Consider the following 12,499-nt stretch of genomic DNA (forward strand, 5'->3'; position numbering starts at 1 on the left):
TATTTCGAACGTGGTTGTCTATTTTTTAATACACACGGAAATTGTAACGTTTGGTGTTTCGAGTTTGGTATGGTAAATGGGTGTGGGAATTTTCAGAGGCAAAATGGACGCTTTTTATTAAGGTCACGAAGTACAGGGGTTGCTTCTTTCTGTTTATATGTACATACCGTGGCTGTGATTTTTTTTATTATGAACACAACTCTATTGCTGTGACTGAAAACTTAAAAACAAAAGAAAATACAAGTCCTGTTATATTTTCGCAGATAAATCATCATCAACTTCATAAAGTGTAAAAATAAAATCAAGTTCGATAAAATAAATATCTACCCATAAGAGCCTTAAGAATGGACCAATAAGGGCTTGAAAAAAAAAACAATGACCACAGCGGTCGGTACATACAACGCGAATGGCGACCTGCGACCCACGATTTGCATACAATGTGGATGCGTGGGCGCAAGAGGCGCATTCTTCGTGTGCACGTGTGCCTGGACGCGACTACAAACTATATTTAGTAATAGATACCTAGTACAGTTTCTTTTTACATTTCTTGAATAGTTAGAGTGCGTTATTTTTGTTTGTAGGCAGCCTAAATAGGTATGCGGACCGGCGACAGAGAAGTATGAGCTAGCTCTGTCAGATGTCACCGAAACACTTGGCCAGCGCGACAAATTTTTGTGAACATTCCTCGAACAACTTTTAGCTAGATACCTAGATCAATATTTAGTTCATGCTAGTTATAAGGCGCCGTGCGTGGGACCACCCTGAAAATTTTTACCCTCATCTACATCTTGGACTAGTTTTAGGAGACTCCATATTTCTATTGACAAATACCAGTAACATTATGGTCGATCTGGGAATGAGAAGCCAGCTTTTTAAAAAAATATTGCAATTTAAAGAATCCAGTTTTTTTAAATTAAAACCATGATCATACTGATGCAGAAGACAATACAGCTTTCTATTTAAGACGACCACCTGTGCAGGCGTAGCTCACAATCCTTCAGCGTTTCACACCATTTCAATATCATTACCAGATCAAAGCACCACAGCCATCAAACCAGCCTACTAAATACAATCGAATAGCGACCACCGCACTAATGGTCTGCCTAAACATATTTCACAGTACGCAATCACGATGGCATGTTTATTTGAATCGGCAATTTTTCAACGCATTCGTACCGCAATGCAGTTGCCAGAAAGATTTATGGCACGAGAGAGGAGTTGTCCACTGCGTCGGTTCGAATCAGGCGCAAGTTGATTAATGCCCGTCGCACGATCTATTTACTGCCCACGGCCCGGCAAACTGTTTCATACTAGGAAATAGCTGTAGGACTATTGTTCGTGTCGTGCTTGTTATGTCAAATGAATTTTTATTTGCGGATTTGAGTGGCAGATTTAGTGCGTTGATTGTGTAGTGTTTTTGGTGTTGTCTATTGACTTATATAACAAGTACACTGTCTATAAAACGTCTCATATGACAGTTTATCTTAACGCTTTTATTTTTATTCACCTGTCTAAACAAAAGAGTCACATGTGCCATTTAAATTGCTCCAAGAACATTATCCCAATTTTTCACAAATCTGTCACATACAAAGCGAAGTCAAACAGTTATTATAAACGCAAGTACCGTATCTAAAGCGGTGATAATTTCTCATGGAGTTTCCCACCAGCCGGAGGGTGCAGGGGTAAGTTGACCGCATTACGAGAGCGACAACGCCGTGCACCCCCGGGGACTATTTATCAAATGATCATTTGATTTTCTTGTGTTTGATCACTGAACACATTAGAATTTGCGACAGCTAACGTTTTGGTAGCTTCACTTTTGTAGCAACATTTTTAATGTGTTCTAAAAAAATGGTACTCTATTTTATTGAAAGTAAAGTTTATTAACTCTAGATTTATCATTAAAATGCTTTCTTCATGGAGAACTGGATCATGGCAATATTTTGTCATCTTAAAAAAATCGTTAGTAGCTCTATTTTATTGAAAGTGAACAATATCGTGACTAGATCTGTAAGATACTTGGATTCCTCGTGTCTAAGCGGATCTCGCTCCATATTCATGTCAGAATTAAAATTGTAAAGTAAGTACAGTAGTTTAGATAAAACAAGCCCGATAGATTTAATGTTACATGTCAATTTAAAATTAACATAAAAATTCTCTCCAGCATAAACCAGTCCAATTAATGCACTTATATTCTGCTTCCGTTTTGAAGTCTAGAAAAATATTATGACCTACTTGAAAAAATTGTGGAAAATTACTTTAAATGCGAATGAAAATTATGCTAAAATTAAATACGTTCCAATTTGGTATAAAATAATAGCTGAAAAAATTCATTGGACAAAAAGTTCCTGCGTATTTACTTTGGGTAAAAATGAGACCTTCGTAATTGCCTCTCTCAGAATCGAAGCCCACACTCCTCAACGTCAACCACTGCACTCACCGTCACTCCACTCCAGTCACCCTCGCCCCAGTCGAGGATACGTCTTATAAAATACGATCTGTTTTGATTGTGGCCTGGGGCACAAATCAATTAGGCCTCCCCTCGGCCCCCCGCGGCGGTGCACCCGCGACATCCAAACCAGTGGCTCGTTTTATGACACATCTCACAACGGACCGAAAAGCGATTCATTAACATTCACCGACTTTATTAGGACCAATTGGCGCGCACTCCTCGTCTTCGTTATTATCATTGATTGGTTATTTTATTGCTGTGCTGTAAATCAAATTGTTGTTAACGCGAACGCGACGGTTGCTGGTGTTTGTGGAATTGTTTTACTAGTAATAATGCGCAATGGTTTTCTGCGAATTCTTTCATGCTTGGGGAGCGACAGGACGGTTAAAGTGCTGTTGATGTACCACGATTTGCATTGCGACGAGAGCTTAAATGCATTAAATCTGGAGATCTTGCATGTGGTCTGGCTATTATAGTTCTGCAAATCTCAAAACTGCATGAAAACATGATACTTACACAATTAAGAATGAATATGTTTATGTGTACTTCATATAGGTAATGCTAGCAATTATCTGAAAACCGTGAGAACGGAAAAGGGCATTTCCTTTCGATTAATTTTGTAATGAAAACATTACACTACTTGATTAATTTTATTACCATTACACATTACATTGCTATCATTCTTAACGTTGTTACGGTACAATCAATATCGTCCGTAGAACTGAACTTGCATGTTCCCGAGATAATTTTAAACACACGGCTAGATCATTAAGCGTATCGATTTCCTATTAATCTTCAATTTAATATACAATCTAATATAGAAAATAATGCCGTAATAGAGGCCGCGGGCGACAGGGTCGTTTCCCACGCCGGCGCGGACTATTTTTATAGTATTTTTTATAAAGATGAAAATAAATTAAGTTTCGGTAATCAGACGCCGCCGCTGCCTGATTCCTGACCCGCTTCTTCGCAATATTTCTAAAAGCTATTACAAATACATTTATATTACCACACAAAAAAGCTCTCGGGCAATTTTCGCCACATAATGAGGCCATTATGGGGAATTTTGTTTTACCAACATAATAACACCGCCTTTTATTCGGGCGATCCCGTCCGCAAAGGACTTCGTGTTTTAAAGGACAATATTATTCCAGACTTGATGAGATTTTCGTGCTAAAATTTTAAGACTAAATTGCCATCATTATGTATTTAACGCTGCGGATTAAGATAACAGCGGGCGAATAGGTCAGCCATCTCGGAATTACTGATTGCTTAAATACACGAACCTCGTTATATGCACATACGATATATTTATGTATTCTGTAGGGAGGTAAGTTATGCATAAATGTATACTAGTATATTATCTTTGAAAACTTTTGTTTCAGCTGCGATAAGAAAACTTTTGGTTAACTCTTCAGAGGAACAACAGTTTTCTTACTGTAGTTATCTTGTCTGAGATAGAATCTTTAGAAAAGCTTGCAGTCAGCAAGGAACCAAATGAGTTCACTTGCCATTTAAGCACCAGTGTATACAAATTCGTGGGCACATAATATAATTACACGATGAGCTACCAATACCGCGAAAAGTAACAATTCCTAAATGCGTAAGTTTCCCCGAATTGTGAAGGTAAAATCCCTTCTAAGTTCTCAGACTAGGCTGTCCATGCGGCAGTGCACAGCCGGACAGTCCGTAATGGCGCGCTCGTGAGCTGTCCATTACTCCGTCACCGCGTGCGCACCCGACCTGCAGCCCCACTAGATCACGCTTAAACGCACTGTCTAGCCTTTATTTGTAGGAAAAAGTGTAGCGAGGGAAAATAGCTCAGTTTTATTGTTTTTATTTTGTAGCTCAAATAGTATAGCTAATGTCATGTGCTCTAGGTACCTAAGCGTAGAATGTCACAGGACGAATTTCTTGTGACGAATAACATGTTAGAAAACTAAGTGAATAAGATACATATATTCAATTTGCAGCTAAACAACTTTCTTAACAACAACCCGAATGTTATCAAAAACTGTGATCTCAACTCAAATTATTAACAACCAAGGATCATCCAAAGACGGGTTCGATCGTTGAGAACATCGACAAAAAAGTTCAATCATGAACAGAGGTTAAAAATAAATTTAGCTATCGAGCCGCCATTACAGGACACGTGACGCTCAACATCAACGGATTTATTCCGTTACGCGATCAGAGAACCCTAATTATAACATTATTGTGGCGATCTATCCGAGCTTAAAGAGGTAGTGGATTGAGTTGATTTTGGCACGTCGTAAGATCGCAAGCGCGTGTTCGCGGCGGAGCGCTGCGCCCGCGCCGCCCTCGCTTAGGGCTGCCATCCGTCCGGGTTTCCCCGGATTTGTCCTCGTTTGGAGGCCGTCAGGGGGCCGCCCGGGCGGGGTTTCAAGAAGTGTCCGGGGAAAACCCGGACACTTTTCATGTAAGGAAGCACCTCATTGAATTTAAGTACAGTTATCGGCACGGATATTGAGCGATGACCTTCACCTGCGCAGAAGCGATTTACTGCCTTATTGCCTTATGCGTACGGGTGCGCAAAGCGATCCCCACTCTTCCGCCAAGAGCTCAATATCCGTGCCGGTAACTGTATATGTTAATAGTCAAGGGATTACAAATTAGGTTCGGGGGAAAACTGCGATTTACGCCAAATGTCCGGGTTTTTTTAATGTTTGTCCGGGTTTGGCGAAATTCGAAATGGCAGCCCTACCCTCGCTCCCGACATTATCCTTGTAATTGGCGATTTTATGCAATTTATGGCGATTCGCGCAATTTACGAGCAGCGGACAAGTGGGCGACGCTCGCCTTTTTACCCGGGATGTAGCGAAATTGACTCAGGGTTTCAATTAAAATTTTATACTCCGCAAATTACCTGCCAATTATATTCCATTAGTCAACGTTAAGAACCACAAAATTTAGTTTTTGTTTTAATTTTTTTATTAAAATTGTTTTGCTCTTGTAAATAGTGATGAGTATCATGAATTTTGAGGGCATTAAATTTTTAATGTCGTAAATATACAATTGCGTTACGCAGATAAAGTTGATTGCATCATCGTAAAAACTTTAATATAGTCATACACATGTAGTGAGTTCCATTATATTCCGAGATGCACATTTTAAGTATTTCATTTTGAAGCTTCTATACGCATGTACCTTCCACCCTATGGTAAGACAAATGACAAAGGTTAAAACTCTTTATTTGAAAACGATTTTCATTATTATTTTGAACGCCAACGTCGAATTGAAAAATGTAACAGCTCATTATTATGCACCCTGCATAGGAACTATGATGTGATCAACCGATCAGAAACTACGTGACATCATCAACATTGAGATTTTAACTTGTGACCGTCATTATAGTTTTGATGAAATAATTGTTTGTAAATTATTATACGATAATTTAATGTGGCCCTTGAGCAATAAATTGCATGTAATTTAAGGCGAAGAGTGGTCGAGTCGCGATGCGCGCACGTCGAGCTCGCGTACCGTACGATGCGTGCACGCATGCCCAAGATAAATATTGCATACATAATACGTATCTCCCGCGTAATAACCCACTGTGACATAAGCAGCTGCGACTGATTAAACAATCGTGTACGCCATTAAAACAATATAATTTCGCGAAATTAAAAGCTATCATCGATCCGATATTGAACATGTGTGAGTTCGTGCGAGGAATAGTCAAGCGAGGAGAGCCAAGGAAACCGAAGGTACAGCCTACAGGCTATGCCATTATTTACTCAGTTTATGTTTTAATTTCGTTAAATTGCAACTTTGATGGTTGCAAATATGTTTTTAATCATCGATCGATGATACATTTAAATAACTTTGTTTACTTTGCAATATAAGTTTAAGGGCATAAAACTAAGTTATATTGAAGAATGATTTTCAGGGGTTAAGAACCTTCATTGTGATGAATATGATCGAGGGGAATTCCCTAATTCGAAATACGATTTGTAAAGATGTATTTTAGAGCTTTCAGTTGCAAAATACAGTTAAGCAAAATTAATTCCATTTCAATAAGAATATTCATATTCTACAATTTATCGTTTTCGTGCGAATAAATTGTTATTATTTATATCAAAACGATTAAGCCCACATTCCATATTAATACGCGATTTGTCTAGCTGCACAATTAAATAAAATGACTATAATCGTTGATATTTGATTAAAAGACGAGATAAATCAACCCAACAATTATGTGGATATTTGTCAAGCGCGAAATTTATTGCCGATAATAATTCCACGAATGTTAGTGCGGTATTATAAAACTGTTGGAGTCGTACGTTTGTAGGACGAGCGAGCGTAAGGCGTCTCGTCCGAAATAGCTCGGCCAGATATCCGCCGGTCTTATGACAGGCCGAGCGATATTTATGTCGCGCGGCCCCGCCCACCGCCGTGGCTCCATTCAGCCTGTTTGTATTTATTTCGTGCCTATTTATTTGTATTTGCCTTCGCTTTTGAATAATGCATGAGCGCAGCGTTTCCGTCGTGTGTAGGCAGCGTGACGCCGCCGCTTGTCGCAAGTCCCTCTTCGGACTTTTAGCCTCGGGTACTCTTTGTGAGCTTTGCTTTCAAAACCCGTAAAGTTGGCTCTCAGCGTTTTTCGATTAGTGGTCAGTTATGGTGAAGTTAAGACGCCTTTATATTAAGTAGATAAAACCTCGCTTGAGGTCAGACAATTACTATAAGAAAGCGCACGCGGCACGATATAATAACTGTCTCAAATAATCTGGTGAAATGTCTAAGATTTAAGGTTATTAAATAGAATGTTACTATCTAAGTAGGTATGTATCTCACGCAATGGAACATGAACATATAAAACTTTTTTATTTCATGTAGTGACTATGTTCGTACCAGCTGCAAAGCTAACCGATTAGATTATCGGACCATCCACAACACCAATCAACGTTAAATTAGATTTCAGCTTTCGTATCGTGTTCTCACGGAGTTAATTAACATCGGGTGTGGATTAACGGAATTAATTATCGATAAGAGTATTCGATTGGTGGATGCGTTCCTTTATTATTTGTTAGGTAAATCACGGTGGTATCTCGGCTGTATCGATTGCCCCGCCTCGCGACTTACAACGCGCCGCGGTTGCGTCAACCCAGCGGTGATATCACGCTCCGTCTCACTAATACTACGACACGACAATATTTACTAGCCATACAAGTATGCTGTGTATTATTTTAAGTTTAGACAGTCGTATGTTTGAATAAAATTGATAAATAAATCTTGGTTCTGACGGGCTTTTTCCGCAGCATGCCTAGTAATTTTATTGAAGTAGATATTAATTAATTCTTAAAATATGCATGTAGGTACCTGTGTCTGGTTTCACCGCTAACACCAAAGTGCTAATAAAACTATGCTGCCGATGTTTCAGTCGTACTAAATCCACAATGCCAGCATACTTCCATATTTCGATCGTGTCGGAATCTTTCAAGTGCAGATTGATAGTATAAAAAAAACGCATTTATTCGCGATAGTCTCGATGATCAGACGAGCCGTCCGCGGCACGCAGCGTCATAAATCACCCAGAGTGCACGCGACATAAACGTCCACTTTATACGCGATTACCGATATATAATGAACTTATGTAAAGACGTTATGATACCTCCAATTACTCATTGACAACGTGTTATTGTTCATTTATAATTACAGCCTGACTAGCTTGCCACAGTTTTACGAAATAGCCTATCAACGCCAATTACTTTGCATCGCAATCCTACAATCGTTAGTTTCAACACAGATTCAAGCCGTGTAACAGTTACAGTGATACACTTAGCTTTTTTTTCATGTAGAGCAGTTGTGTTGTCTATAATTATAGGTAAGGAGGTAGTTACAGTTTCGTTCTGCGAATAAAAAGTAGAGTGGATCGGTTGGAGTCAGCTGTTTACAAACCATTAACTCTTGCGACAGATTGTCGTTTGAATTAAAATGTTTGATGTGAAGTTTGGCAAGATTTCCACATACATCGTGCAAGACTGCTTTATCATATTTTAAAGAATCTTCTACCTGATACTTTAACTTATTATCTTTAGTAAACAACCCAGATATTCCACAATAAACCTGCTACATTTAAAATCCAGACGCCGCCAAAACGGTGTCAATGCCTCCGAGCAATTATGAGAGAGAGAAAAAAAATACAATAGCAACACTTAAATATACTTAATATTTTTTCATCTGACAACATAATAGTTGTAATAAAAAGCAACACGTGCGCTTGGGCATCGCATGATGTGGCTCATCAGACTCATAAGTCTGTCTTATTGATTGTTTTAAGTCAAAACATATCGCATGACTGTGCCAGTAGACTGCAATGGCGCCGCTTTGGATCTATTTAAGTTTTTTTAGGTAAAGTCAGGGTTCATTTGGACATTAGATTGTGGACTCATTTTGTAGAGTACAAGGTGTCAACTCGACTTTGTTTGCCATTGCCGTAAAGCTAATTAGGTACAACTGACTGAGGGTTTTTTCGAATGCTGAAAAATTTTCATATACAAAAAGTGCAGTTGTATTCTTCGTTCTGTAGTTTTGTATCATCAGGAGTTCTCATCTGTCAAAGTCAACAATCCAGTCCCTCTCTTGATCGCCCGTTTCGGCGTTGTCATGGCAACCAACTGTCTCCCGGTCCGCTACCTCTCTTCAGTTTATGTGTTCATTAAGTGCTCCCACCTTATTTATATCCCCACGGGCCATTGTTACTGAAGGGGAAATTAGCTAGCTTTTGTCTATTGCTGACTTTGCGCCGTGAGGGAAACACAGAGGTCAACTTTCTGTTTTGTTAGGGGTTGTAACAGTATAGAGAGTATTGTATGTCATTTCGATTAAACATAGACACCCATACCATCCCATATTTTCTTGTGACACGGTTTTAATCCAGTCATATGACACATGACGAGACAAATAGAAAAATTTCGATGTTGATTTTTTTGTTGTGGTTCGCCGAAGTCTCAGGATGAATGTAACTGTCACAAATGTATGATTAACGTATCATGCCGGTTACATTCCTTGACGGCGGCCGCCCGTTACAAGTTCATCCCATTTAAATTTAGCGCGGCGCGTGCCGTCCGCGGGTCTCGCCGGGGGTGTGGGGGGGTCGCGGGGTGCGCCGCCGTGGGCGGGACGCTCTACCATCACTCAAGTGACGAAAATTGACGGAAAATGGGCGGACACCGCTTGCCCGCGACGTCATCAATTACCGCGTCCCGACGGTCACCGGCGTGCAGTCTCAACGACAACGCCGACCGAGACGCGCATACCTAATATCCTTCTAAACGCATGCCATTATTAGAGCACGACTCAACGCAAAATCGAAAATAGCAGACACTTGAGATGTGTAATGTGCTCCTGCCACTTCCAGCTTTTCATTATACGAGATTCAGGAAGACGGAAAGTAGCTAGACGCACGCTTGGCTCGCAATCTGGAGCGATATCTCGGACAAGGATTATTGAGATGCAATCTAGAAGCCATCGATCGCTCGATAATTCGATCTAACTGCGCTCGCTATTGCGCAACCAGTCATCAGATCAAACCGTCGATATCTCGATGATACCTTTATTAAATGGTAGCTACATCGAGCCCCTGTTCGGACACTCATAATTCACTTTTGTACGTCACTTCTGGATAGACTTTATAGGTTCTTGTTGTTCAAACAAGCCTATTACCACCGTTCGTCCGGTACTATGACATACAAGTAGATGTAATGTAACGAGTAAAACTGACCGCAAATAAATGTCTAAAGCAGGTATTTCAAGTGGAGTGTTTGCTTACGTTTTCTCGAGAACGAGCGAACGAAGGAAGCCGCAAGCAGGGCAAAAGCTCGGCGATCGATTTTGAAAATTGCCCATAATTAGCATGTATCTCACTCGTCCGGACGACTGTGCGTTTAAAAGTGGGAACTCAACCACAGGCTGCACAATATTCCAGTAGCGTTTACCGAGTAACGGCAGGCGAAGGCGACGGACACAAATTGCCGGAGGAGCTGCCACTACGCAAATTGTACGGAGAGCTGGATCGATTGTTCCCTCGCAAACATCTTGACGGACACCGCTGTCAGACGTTCCCTCCAATCGTAATCGCTGACCATCGACTTTACGAATGTAATTTAAAATTCCATCAGCCGAACAAACAGTTTAGTGAATGTGCTATTTTATGAACTATGATTAGGTTTACGACAAACAACTGCATCACATTACTGCACCCACGCGCGGACGTCGGCGTCGTTATTGATGTGGTCTCGAGACCATTAATATCGAGCCGACACCTTTCGGTTTTTGATCGCACCAATTTTCGTTTTATCGATTCTTTCGGGAATTGTATCTTATGATATTTGAAGCTTATTATTGTTAACTGTGAACTAGGACAGGAATAGTGAGATTTTGAGAGCTTTTTGAGATAAGGCGAACTATTAAATATTACGCAGTCGCGAACGCTACTTATTCTGCCCTTGAGGTGAGCAGAGGCAGGCGCCCGCCGGTCGCGCTTGTGAATAATTTATTTGGAATCTAGATAATGCTTGTATTGGTAGCAACGAGTCACGTCTGAGACATTTGATCGTGTAACAAGAAGTGCGGTGTTTGTGCATGCAGCCGGGCCTGTAATGGTGGCGTAATTACGCAGCCATTATCAGGTGACCCCATATTGTGGTTGGTCGGCCACTGCAAACAGTGCGTCGACCAACACCTTAATGGACGCAACTATAGATACAGTACGTACACACAGCCCATATAGGTCGATGAAACTATCAGCGGGCTTTAACAAACGTAGATAAGTGCAGTTTTAATTGTTCTGTAGCTGCTTGTAATGACGATTTGTCGTGTGTAAGCAAACAGTATATTTCATAAGTTCTTGTTTTTCTATGAATGGAATAGCTATAAATAGCTACAGTTTTCATTTCACTGTTTACATTAATTTACCGAGTTTTTCATGCCTAGATCATCTAAGCACCGAAACGGCTTCTTCTACAAGGCACTTAAGACCCATTCCTAAACAAAGCTCTCTAGTACAAAAATACTTTAACCTAACCACAATCCTGTGAACCCACGAAGAGCATTTTAATACGTCGAGTGACAACAAAGTAGTGGGGTACGCCGGCGTCCGTCCGTCGCTCTTTGATGTCTCAATTAGTAACGCGACCGAGTAATTGTGGCGAAATTAATTCGCGCCCGCGTCTGCCTAGCAACCATCTCGTTTTACAGATGACGAAGGAGCGTGAAGCTCGGAGATTTTGCAACTGTCACTGGTACAAGGAAAATTATATTTTAAAAATGTTCTCTATGTCGTAATGCTGATCTGGATAAGTAGATACGATTGGGAATGACGGAATTTTCCAGCGTTTATAAAGCATTTATACCGTTTTTTCGCCAACCCTACAAAGTGAGTAGGTATAGTGTACTTACAGCATAGTGATCATCGACAATTTGGAAATATGTATCTTAGTTTGAATAGAATTATTTGGTTATTTAGAAAAAAATATATTATACAACCTTCCAAATTGATGACGTACGTGAAGTTTGAGAATTCCTTTGAAGACTAATATTTTTTCTGTGGCATGAATTTCAGATATCTATGAATTTGACGCTTTTCCATGCAAATGAAAAATTTCAAAACTTACAGCGGAATTGATAGATTGCTGTACGAGAATCATTCATTTCATCGATAATCTCAACTGTATTTTTATTGCTAAAGATCGTGACTACAATGCAGGTTCTTAGACCTGTTAAATAGTAGCGATGATTTACTGAAGGTTATTTCAATCATGAAATCACAGAAAGACATTTATTACTATAAAAATCACTAAAGAAAATACAGAATTCCTATTTTCGTTCTTTTGCTTCAACTACTGTTTACTTGAGTGCTAGAGCACAAAGCTCTCTGGCTCCCAAATCGATATTGAATTAGTACTCGATCCCTAAGATACAGGAAGTGACTCGACATAATATCGTAATGCATTTCACACTCGAGAGTGTTTCGAAGAGCCTTAATAAACCAATTAAGGTTCATTACCTAATGCAGGGCGGAAGAGG

General features: G+C 40.0%; 1 protein-coding gene across 2 annotated transcripts in view; it reads right to left on the reverse strand.

The window, feature by feature from the left end:
• The window catches only part of LOC110375699 (transcription factor Sp9), a 66,738-nt gene that overhangs the window by 39,574 nt on the left and 14,665 nt on the right, over window positions 1-12,499 (reverse strand). The gene's annotated exons all lie outside the window — the stretch shown is intronic.

The sequence above is a fragment of the Helicoverpa armigera genome, chromosome 9, assembly GCF_030705265.1.
Source record: "Helicoverpa armigera isolate CAAS_96S chromosome 9, ASM3070526v1, whole genome shotgun sequence".
Taxonomy (NCBI): Eukaryota; Metazoa; Arthropoda; class Insecta; order Lepidoptera; family Noctuidae; genus Helicoverpa; species Helicoverpa armigera.